At 41.3% G+C, this 12,357-nt stretch overlaps 1 protein-coding gene across 2 annotated transcripts in view; it reads left to right on the top strand.

Annotated features, from left to right (window-relative positions):
* The first annotated feature begins 3,601 nt into the window (after positions 1–3,601).
* Positions 3,602–12,357, top strand: part of IL1RAPL1 (interleukin 1 receptor accessory protein like 1) — a 2,314,681-nt gene continuing 2,305,925 nt past the window's right edge. Inside the window, exon 1 of one of the 2 annotated variants that reach the window (XM_077294673.1) lies at positions 3,602–4,736. The gene's annotated coding sequence lies outside the window, so the exon portion shown is untranslated. The remainder of the gene's footprint in view (positions 4,737–12,357) is intronic. The other variant, XM_077294674.1, reaches the window with a different exon arrangement.

Here is a 12,357-nt window from a genome sequence, read left to right on the forward strand (position 1 = left end):
CCGAGTAGTGGCGAGCACATTCGCTCATCACTAATGCTGACACAAGCCAATTAACACCCTGGTCCAGATGCTCCACAAGAGACTCAACAGTTGTGTAAGGAGATGGGCAAATTGTTTATCTACGATGGTAAGCTGTGTCAGAGGAATATCAACCCACGCACTCATGAGCTGGTCTGGCAGGTGGTAGTCCTGAGGTGGGATGCGCCAATTGTCATGGAAGCGTACCAAGATGGAGTAGGACACTTCGGAAGGAAGAAATTAGAGGTTCTACTTTGTGAAAGATTCTACTGGATTGGCATGAGAAAAGCCATTGAGACGTGGTGCTGAGAATGTGGCCCCTGCAACCTGCACAGGAAAGACCGTAACAGCCAGAGGGCTCCCCTACACCCCATAGTCACCAAACAGCCACTTGAACAGGTAGCTTTGGATCATGTGAAGCTAACCACAAGTCGTTCAGATTATGTCTATGCCCTGACGATAGTGGACCATTACTCAAGTTTCCTTGTAGTCGTGCCTGTCAAGGACCAAGCAGCAAAGACGGTAGCCAAGGCATTCCAACAACACTTTTGTCAACCACATGGTTACCCTGAAAAGGTACTCAATGACCAAGCAGAAGTGTTCTAGGTGTTCTGTAACCTGTACGGATGCAAGAAGATCAGGACAACGCCATACCACCCACAAACAAATGGTATGTGTGAGAAGATGAACCAGAGAAGATGAACCAGGTGGTAATTGACTTACTGAAGACCTTGCCCTTGGAAGAGAGAAATCTGTGGCCAGAGAAGCTGCCAGATCTGGTAGATCTGTACAGTCATATCCCAGTGAATTCCACCAACTGCCCTCCAGCCTACCTAATGAGAGGAAGACCTAGAATATTTCCTGTTGACCTTGATATGGGAATCCTAACACCATAAACAACATCACCAGATGCAGATTGGGATTCGGAGTGGCAGCAGAAATATCACCAAGTACAAGAATGTGTGGAAAGAAGTCTGTCCCAGGCAAGACAGAGGTAGGAGAGAAACGATAACCAGCATGCCCCTGCAATCCCCTTGTCAACAGGTGAACAAGTTCTAAAGAGAAAAAGAAGAAAGCACAAACTCAATGATCAGTGGGAGGCAGAACCAAACACCATCTTACAGTCAAACTTTGATAACACCAAGGTGTTTCTCATAAGCAAAGAGGGAGGAGAATCCTCAACTGCGGTATCAAGAGATTATCTTAAGGTATGCCCTGACCAACTGAAAGACAAGGAGAAAAACCAAGATAGCCCTCAACCCACAGAAGAGGAGGAAAAGAGAATCTATACCGTTTTTGGAGATTTTCCCCAGTCATGGACTCAAGTAAATCAGGCCATAGTTGTGCCTGTTTTGACCTTTCCCCAGTTGGAAATACCAGAAGGAGATGTGACTGGAAACCAATCTGAACCAGAAGAGACTCTACACCAGCAAGCTAAAGCAGCAGACGTCACACCAGCAGAGGAGCAAGAGAATCCACCCCCCTGCTAACTGTGGATCTGTCTTGCCCACAGTGAGCAGAAGTACTCATAGAAAATCAGGTATACCAGTGCTACATAGAGTCACCAGTAGCGTAGCCATAAGAGAGTGCACTACACCAGTGGTAGCAAGTAAAGTGAATCCTGTCAGGTCACTATCAATTTCTGTACCTGCATAGATCTACCCGTAGTACCAGAGGTCAGATCCCAGCCCATTACAGGGACTAAGATATAAGATGCCAATAATTGTTGTTACCTGGTTTAAAAATGTTTGATTTTACTTATTGAAAGTTTATATGGACAATAGGGTAATGGACGGTGAATTGCCTAAAAATGTTCCCTGTAAATAGTTGGCACCTCCTAGGTGCATCTTATTGGTTTTACCACGCACTGACAGCGTGAGTAGAACCTTGTTTGTTTCCAAAGACCAGAAGAAAAACTGTTTGGCATGGCCGAAGAAAGGTCTGGATGTTTAGGCCTTGCAGCTCGCCCAATCCTACGTTGGTGGTTTAGAATGGGTCCCCCGCATCATTACAGTAGGTGAGCAAGGACACCCTGGTTCAGGACCAGTCACACTTTGATAACGTGTTGACTATGCTAAAGTTTTGTACCTGTTAAGCTGTTGAAATGTATTTAAAAAAAATGTTTGCACTTTTAAAATGTTATTGTTTATGTTTCTTTTCCCAGTCTGGGATTACTGGATTTAATGGGGGGGAATGTCGCACCCCAGGAGTTCAGGTACCACAATGGTATTGCCTTCCTCTTGGGGAGGGTGATGCCATGCCTGGAAACGAGGAGGATCCCTTTAATAGGTAATCTGTACATGCAACATGTTCTGACTCCAAGCCAGAAGGGGGAGCTCTGAACCCCGTTTCAGGGGAGCTGCCCTAGATATATGTTCTGGCTTGGTGGAGCAGTTAGTTTACTCTGCTGCAGTACCATCATTCCCAGTGGACCCCTTTAAGCAGCGTCGGTCATCCCTGACCGAGTACCACAGGTGGCGTCATGAACATTCTCAATTCCAAATAATCCCTTTAAAGACCTTACCTTTTATTTGGATGCCCAGGGCCACGGACTGGATAGCTGCCACCGTGACCACCCCTTTAACGACCACCGGACTCGACCCGAGTACCCCAGGGTCCTAGTGGGGCGCTCCAGAAACACGTCACCACTTCTGTATTTTTCACCTTCTAGTTTTTGCTTACAAATACTGAGGTAAAAAAAACTCACCAAATACTCATCGTGTGCACGTGGCTTTATGTTAATTCTGTTACTTTTGTACTGTGTTTTTGTGCGCATTATTTCACATGATTTTTTGACACTGCATTTTTTGTCTCTTGTTGGTATGTATTGCAATAAATAAATAAATAAATATATATATATATATATATATATATATATATATATTTCCTAGTATTTGGCTTTGATAAAAACTTTATTGATAAACTTAAGTGCAGATTATATGTGTTTTTAAAGCGTTTCCACTGTGGAAAAACACTAAAAACACACTACGGCCTACGGTTTTTCCATTTTTAATGCACGCCGGAGGGAAAAATCGGCACAGAAAATGCAGCGTACCTACAATAGTAAATGACATGCTGCGGATTTGAAACACGCACTGCAGGTCAGTTTACGCTGAGTAATAGCAGAGCACAGTGGACGTGACATTTCTATGATTCCCATCTGCTCTGCTGGATCTGTAAGATGCTGCGTTTTTAACACGGCAAAAATACTTACTGTCAAAAACGCACCGAAAGCTCATCATGGGAACGCTGCCTAAAGGGTTAATACGCTGATCCAGTCCATTTCTATCTGCTTTAGAAAAACCTTTGTTTTTTCTGCGATGCCAAGTAAATATGAACAAATTAATTGATTTTTTTTTTTTTTTCGGAACTCATCAGACCGTACCAGTGATATTGTCTTCTGGTGATACAATTTGTTTGATATGTAGGAGATCCAGAATATTTAACAAGAGAATTGAGTGAAGATAAAATGTTCCCACACAGTTCAGACACTTGGAACAAAGAAGAGATCCCATAGCAACGGTATAGTATGGAAGTGAGCAAGTAAATGAAGTAATAAAGCGCTTGGCTCTACATTGCCAGTGCTGCATAGGGTGATGCTGGTGCAGGAGCTGCTGGCATCAGACAGACATTATGGAGTATGCAGCAGTCAGGGAGCACAATGAAAGCACTTGTTATCACAGACAGCACTAGCTAATCCATTAGACTTTTTTTTTTCCTTGATTCCATGTAAGGCTTTCCTGTTTTAATTCAGCCTTCTAAACTGGAGGGTGGCAAGCAGTAGCTGAGGATTGGCTAGGACTGGAATATCCATTGGGTGGCAGTAACAGTATCGTTTTTGTGACTTGCAGTTGCAGCAGGCTGGAGAATGCATTCAATCAAATGAGGAGATCTTATTGAAACACTGGCTTCATTTATGCATTGCAGTTTCTCCCCCTTTTTCTGTCTATCCTCGTCTCCTTCTCTTCTCCCTGCTTCCTCTCTTTCTGGATGGTGGCTGCTCATCAAGTTGCATTATTCCATGGTGGTCATCCTTATCGGAGATTAGCATCATTCGGGGGCTCGCAGACAACTGATTTTGATTCCTTTTACCTCCTTCTTCATCCTCATTTTGGAGTGCTAGGACCCAGGAGAAACCCTTGCCAGCAGTAGGAGTTCTTTCACATAGCGGTACAGTGCAAGGAAAGCCCCATTGGATCTGTTATTGCAGGATACTTGTGAAATATACATACACTGCTTCTTCCTCTTCTTCTTTCTACCCCCCGGCTGCATCTTGAATATGGAGAGATCTTACATGTATAGTGGGGCTTTGCTTTGAAAAGGCTGCAGGCACAGAGAAGGCTTTTTTTTGTATTCTCCCTGTTGATAACAGACTTCTATGGTTCTTTTTTAATTTCAGTTCTTTTTTTTTTAATCCTTTTGATTCACACCTGGATTGGATCTTGTACACCGAACACATAACTGGCTACTTTGAGAGCTGGAGGAGCGAGCGAAAGGTCTGCTAGATGGAATTATCCTGTATGGTGGGGAACTTGGCACTTGTGAATGGGGATTCTTTTGCTGCTGCTTGCTAGCAGAAGAAAAATTCATCTTTATATTTCTATCCACATATCAAGGAAATAAAAAAAAAGGTGGATCTGCTGACTAAGCATTGTGATGACCAGCTATCACCTTGCTGACTGATTCCAACAGCAGAATATTTTGGAAGATCGTGTTGGGTAAGATGATTTTTTCCATTCCAGAAAGCATGCGGTGGTCTAACTACTGAAACTTGGGTGCTGCTGAATGGAGGGGACTCCCTGATTGCTGCTGCAGACTAGTCATGTGTATTGGATATGAGAGGGGAATCTATAACTGCAGATATCAGTTATGGTGATGGTGTGTTCTGCCATTAGGACACCCTGCCTTGTTCTGCCATTTATCATTTGCATCTGTATTAGAGCAGAGCCAGGTAAAGGGTTAATGCAGCATGGCTGGGAAGCATAAATCAGATATAAAAAGCATGTTTTCCCTCAATGTATAAGGACAGTAGTAGTGTCTGGTGCATTGATCTCACAAGCTGCAGCAGCAGCACCCTGCATGGCTACATACATATACATCTACTATTCCGCCGCTGCTCCTTCTGTGCCATTTTTTTTCCTTCTTTTCAGCAGGAGGTTAAATGACATTAAGTGTATTGGTATGGATTGGTACGCAATTATTTCTGCAGATTCTGCAGGAGAATAATATTGCTGCTGGAGGAAAAATAGAGCAGCACAATGCCTGGGCTGGCACGATCAGTCCCAAGCACAATCCCTGGTCTGTCACAGTCACTACAGCATTGCTGTCAATTAAACCACATAGATCCCATCAAAAGGATTCCTATACTATAGGCAGCTAGACCGAGGTCAGTGCATTGGAGATGACCCAGTCTGACATGCCGTGGTAGATGCTCCACTGGTAGCACCAGTTACCAGCTCTAACTGGTAGAAATAATAAAGAAAAGTTTTCACATAAGAGATCCCCAAAAATCTCTATGTTGAAGACAATCTGCCTGGTAAAATGAGGTCTGATAGGGCTGTAGATGAGACCTAGCCCTAAACTTCTGTCTGCTGGGAACTCCGATTCTTGTTGCATCATGTTCTGTAATGCAGAGAAGGGTGATGGGGCAAATGCCATGCCCTAAGTTATGGGGATCCCTTGCATAAGCTGGGTATGTGGAGGAATCCAGAATACCCCACCCAGCGGATTATATAAATAACTTGCTCTAACTTCTCCTGTCACCTAGAGATCAATTGACAGGGAGAGTGGGAGTAAGGAGGGAGGAGAGGATCTGGAGATGAGATTTTGCTGCAATTCTAAAATTGTCTGCCATGCAGTTGGCACCAGCTTTCCCACAGTAGATGTATTCTATGGATCAGTGGACGGCTAATCAAAGCTGCTAGGATTGCCCCCCACCTTAATCACAACTCCGGAATATAGCAAGTGGACCAGTAAACAATGGTCCCATTGACAAGATCGGCCCGCAGTCTCGGTCAAGGTCAATGTTGAGGCCAGGGCTTTCATGCCATGTTTGCTAACAATGAAGTGGGGTTAGGGAGGTCCTGAAAGGGACTGCATGGGACTGGAATACGACCATGTGTTTCCTCCATCCATGGCTGAATGAAGCATCTAGCCACTAGGCATGTGCACACCTCCGGCAAAGTCGGACAAGTTTGGAGCAATCTAACAGGAAAACTATACAGCCATTACCATTGCCTGCCATTATTATTTAATGTAGGGACTTGTATAGATTCATGCATCAGCATGGATATTACACTGAGCGACATGTTTCCAAGTCGTCAAGGGTTAAGGATGATGCAAATAACATGGAGCATATCTCAAAATGACGCCTGCTTAAAATGGCTAATACTAGGAAAAAGTCTATAATATCTGCTTTTATTAAACTTTTGTACAAAGAGATTATTGTAAGCTATGTTTACACTCTGATCATTTACGAATATTAGACAGATAACGTTTGTGGATGTAGAAAGGAAAGCAATCTCTACCGGATACGAAGGAATAAGGCTAATAAGCCACCAAAGAGCACCAGGTCCATGGGTGAAGAGCAGAGGCAGGATCTAAGTTGTTTAGCATCCTTTGCAGCATGGTATAATTATGTTGAGGCCAGGAAGATGGATGTGTTAGAAAAGCCATTTGTCTTATATTCCATTGTGCAAGTGATAACCATACATGATTAATTGCATTTTCAAGATTTCAGAAATACCAGCAAAGCAGGTTCTCAGACTAGGACCACAACTAAGAGATAGTATGTTATCACTATTCAGCATATGGAAAGCACAATTGTGTTGTTCTGGGACCTCCTAAAGAGATGGTTTCACTGCTAACCTGCGCCAACAGGGCACATTACACAGCATGGCAGCCTCTGAGGGAGAGGAACCCGAGGATAAAGGTTGTCATTTTACTGCTAGGTCTGCATGCTGGCAGCAATGCAATCTGTACTCAGACACAAAACAGATGGAGAAGACTTTACTGCACTTTACTGTTTCATTCTCTGTATCCACACATCCAACATTAACTCTTTCACCATGATGGAATGCTTTGCCATGTGCTGGAATGTTATGGACTGGAGTATGTAGCCGTCTAGGCCACCTATAGAAAAACAATGGACTGAGCCTACAGTGTTAGGGCAATGTAGGACCCTAGATGAGAAGGATAATGTAATAATCTATAAGGATAAAATATGCATTTATGCCCTAATCTGTCTGTCTGTCTGTCTATCTATCTATCTATCTATCTATCTATCTATCTATCCCAAATCTATCCCAAATCTATTTATCTATCTATGTATCTATCTCATATCTATCTATCTATCTATCTATCTATCTATCTATCTATCTATCTATCTATCTGTCTATCTATCTCATATCTATCTATCTATCTATCTATCTATCCCATATCTATCTATCTATGTATCTCCCAAATTAATGTATCTATATATTTATCTATCTCATATCTATCTATCTATCCCATATCTATCTATCTATCTATCTATCTGTCCCATATCTATCTATCTATCTATCTATCTATCTATCTATCTATCTATCTATCTATCTATCTATCTATCTATCTATCTATCCCATATCATCTATCTATCTATCTATCTATCTTTCTGTCCCATATCTATCTATCTATCTATCTATCTATCTATCTATCTATCTATCTATCTATCTATATCCCATATCTATCTATCTATCTATCTATCTATCTATCTATCTATCTATCTATCTATCTATCTATCTATCTCATATCTATCTATCTATCTATCTATCTATCTATCTATCCCATGTCTATCTATCTATCTATCTATCTATCTATCTATCTATCCCATATCTATCTATCTATCTATCCCATGTCTATCTATCTATCTATCTATCTATCCCATATCTATCTATCTATCTATCTATCTATCTATCTATCTGTCTATCTATCTCATATCTATCTATATATCTATCTATATATCTATCTATCCCATGTCTATCTATCTATCTATCTATCTATCTATCTATCCCATATCTATCTATCTATGTATCTCACAAATCAATGTATCTATATATTTATCTATCTCATATCTATCTATCTATCTATCTATCTATCTATCTATCTATCTATCTGTCTGTCCCATATCTATCTATCTATCTATCTATCTATCTATCTATCTATCTATCTATCTATCATCTATCTATCTATCTATCTATCTATCTATCCCATATCATCTATCTATCTATCTATCTGTCCCATATCTATCTATCTATCTATCTATCTATCTCATATCTATCTATCTATCTATCTATCTATCTATCTATCTATCTATCTATCTATCTATCATCCATCTATCTATCCCATATCATCTATCTATCTATCTATCTATCTATCTATCTATCTATCTATCTATCTATCTATCTATCTATCTATCCCATATCATCAATCTATCTATCTATCTATCTATCTATCTATCTATCTATCTATCTATCATCTATCTATCTATCTCATATCTATCTATCTATCTATCTATCTATCCCATGTCTATCTATCTATCTATCTATCTATCTATCCCATATCTATCTATCTATGTATCTCCCAAATCAATGTATCTATATATTTATCTATCTCATATCTATCTATCTATCTATCTATCTATCTATCTATCTATCTATCTATCTATCTATCTATCTATCTGTCTTTCTGTCTTTTTGATGTTTCTGTGTCTTCCTGTCATTCCTTTATAATGTAATCCTTTCCACCTGCAATGTGTTGCTTGTTGTCTAGGACAGCATGAGGCGTTTCTCGTGCAACCATCCTTCAGGGGTCAGAATAGCACTATGGCTGCAGTGCTGTACTAGCTTTACTCAGAATCTTGTTACTGTACAGTAACCCACTGTTCCTGTATTGGCCTCCTTGATCAACGCGTTCCTTCAGTGATATAATATAACCACGATGTATTTTACAAGCCAACAGGATGCCCAATGTTTCAGTAATGGCCCGTAGCTTGGAGAGTTATGCTCCTCGATTCAGGATGGCACTTCCATTCTTCTGAGTCTTCACATCACAAATGATACCTAGGATAATATCTAATTATATTGGTTTGGACAGTTTGAGGTACAATTTTTCATTGTAATAAAAATAGACAAAGACATTTGGGACATGTAGTTTTTTTATTCAACTATTTTATGCTCAATTTAAGATGAATACATAATGTAGTAACTAATAATTTATAACATGTGTTCAGTTACCGCATGGACATTTATCTCGAATGTTCCTTGACTGATTGGAATTGTACTTTACCTTTCTAGTCTAAGGCTGGGTTCCCATTTATCAATTGTGTTGTCGAGTGGTTTATGCCTAAGCCAGACACAACTGTTCGAGCACCTGTGCCTCAACTGATGTGCCAGATTCCTGAGAATGAGCCCAAAGTAATCTAATAGATCAGCTTGGCCATCAATTTCCCTCTAGTATTTCACTACTTCTCCAAAGGATAGCCATGCATGTGGAAGTGAGGCCTAAACCTTGTGTAGAACCCAAGGGCTCAAAAATTGAGAGTATTCATGCAATCACCCTTCAGATAATCTAAATTTAGAAAAACATTGAGACCTTCATCCTGCAGGAATCTGAATCCATCTATTTGCCACATTACGCCCTGAAATATAATATTCCCAATTTAGTTTCCAATCCATGTATGGCACACAATACCTTCTCACATATTATTTCCTGACAATTTCTTTAAAGGGAATCTGTCAGCAGGTTTTTGCTATGTAATCTGAGGACAGCACAAGGTAGCAGTTGAGGCACTTAATTCAAGAATATGTCACTTCTTTGGCTGTGTGCTGTTGTGTACTCATAATTAATGTTTTATCACTAGGAGATAATCACTGTTGAACTACAGCATAACATGAGCAGCTCACTGCCAGTAGACTACGTACATAGAGAAATGAAGAAAGGAAGCTCAAACTTAATCAAATGAATCAAGGCATTCTTTATCAGTACAGAAAAAAAACATAAAATATAAAACAGTTAAAATCAGGCCTTACCCAGAACAGCAAAGTGTCTGAGACATCAAATATGGTAAGTATACTGTTCAGTAAGAAGGACCAAGTCCTAAAAGATGTAGGGTTAGGCCTGTTGGAAGGGCTGTTGTTTACTATCCTGAGTTTTGCAGCAGCCTTTGCTTATGTTATCCTCTATTTTTGTTTTTCAATAATTTTTATTGGGAATTTTAACTTTTAACAAGGAAGGATGTTAGGAAAGGATGGTGAGGGAGGGTGGGATAAGAGGTAGGGAAAAACAAACCCCTATAGCAATAGGGGAGACAAGTGAGACAGGCAATCAAGTAGTCGGTTAGTGTAACAATTAGCTTAAAAAGGAGTAACATAGTGATCTATGAAAATAATGTAAATAATGTTTTACGGGGGTCGCTAAGTAAATAGTACTATCGTAAAAAAGAATGACGCAGTAAACCATAAAACTTGATATGGGTAGTGCTATGTGCAAGTTCGCATACTAAACTAAACATTTAAGGGTAGGCTATAAAATGACATAAGTATTGTTTTATGTAAATTCACTAAGTAAACCAGTAAGTGGTAGAATATATACATATGAATGCCCGTCATGAACTCTAAGCTTAGGATATAGTAGATCTTGTTAGTGGTTTGTCATGTACAGGAACACCCCTAAGTGATCCCATGACTATGTGGGAGCAAAAAAGTTCGGCTCAATATCCATGCTGACTGTTGGGAAGAAATATATATGATCTTATGTGCAGGACAGGACAGCGAGTCAGACAGGTCCATTAGAGGCATTAGGAGGATCCAAACCATGTAGTTGCAGAAAGGTCACCCCCTCCTCCGGTGTTGCAATATGTACAATTCCGGACAAGAGTTTAACCGAAAGAGTGGAGGAGGGTGACCATGTATAAGCAAAATGGGACCTCCGGAGCTCCCGTGTGATGTATGAGAAATCACGTCGCTTTTCCAGAGTGGTTTTAGACAAGTCTTTGAAAAATTTTAAATGGCCATATGAAGAGAGCAGAAAGTTTTTTTCGGAGGAAAGGTCAAACAATTTACCCCTAATCCAAGCAGGAAAAAAAGATACAATAATGTCTCTTGGCACGTCTGATGGGAGAGACACAGGTCTCCTAATTCTGAAAACTTTTTCTATAATATTGGGATCGTCAACGTCGGGAAAAAATTTTGTGATCATTTTTTGAATATAATTTTTCAAATGGGGGGGTTTAACGGATTCCGGGACACCCCTAATTTTCACGTTGTTTTTGCGTTTATGATCTTCAAGGGATGCTAAGTTGCATTTGAGAGATTCAATATCTTTTTGCAAGCTTTCTAGCAAAGCTGAGGACACCGGAGGGATCGGCGGAGTATCCGTGCAGGGGAAGTTATCGTTTCCATAGGGAGAGTCCATCATATTGCTGTCTATAGAATGTGCAGAGGGTGCATATGAGTCATGAGTTGCTGAAGAAGAATGATCATATAGGGAGGACCTTGAGGAATATAGGGACGATGGGGATTTTAGGCTTTCCGCGATGGAAGTCAATGCGTCCTTTATATATGATTCAGATGCTGAATCTGTGCTAGCAGAACGAGTGTTTGGCGGTTCAAAAGAGAACGAGAGTGTTTGGAATTGTTCCTTCATTATTTGGTTAGCTTGTAAGCAGAAGTCATTCATCAACTTGTCTATACGTAATTCAGACATACAAAATTCCATAGTCCCCAACCCCTCAGCACTGGGTAAAGAGCATGATGTTTCAATGTCGGGACTCTCCTCTCCCTGACTGGGACAGTCACTGGTTTCCCTCAACTGATCCTCTTGTGGGTGATTAATTGTCAGTGGGGTGTCAACATGAACATTTTCAACACTTTCAGCCCTGTGCCTCTCTGTTATCAGCTGTTTTGGCTGAGGCACGAAAGCAGGGGCGTTGTAATTCAGCGAGCGGCTAGCAGCCTGTCTCGCTATGATTTTAGCTGCAGTTGCCGTGCCATTATTGCTGGTTGTGGGCGGGGTCGAGGGCGGGGTTTCATCCACCCTCCCGCTCCCCTTCCCCGCCGGTGAAAGTGGAGCCGCCGCTTCAATTAATAATCCTGTGCCGCTCTGACACTTTGAAACAGGCAGCCCTGATTGCTGAGCCTGCGCCGCCCGCGGAACAGGCACACCTTGTGCCCTTCCCGCAGCAGCGCCGGCTCTCCTGCATCTCGCAGCGGTGTCTCCATCGGCCGTGGGCGGAGCCTCAGCGCCTCCCCCGCCTCCCGGCAAGGACGCGGCTGAAGCTCCGAGTTCATTCCCGGCGGCGGC

Source organism: Ranitomeya variabilis, chromosome 3 (genome assembly GCF_051348905.1).
Source record: "Ranitomeya variabilis isolate aRanVar5 chromosome 3, aRanVar5.hap1, whole genome shotgun sequence".
Lineage (NCBI taxonomy): Eukaryota > Metazoa > Chordata > Amphibia > Anura > Dendrobatidae > Ranitomeya > Ranitomeya variabilis.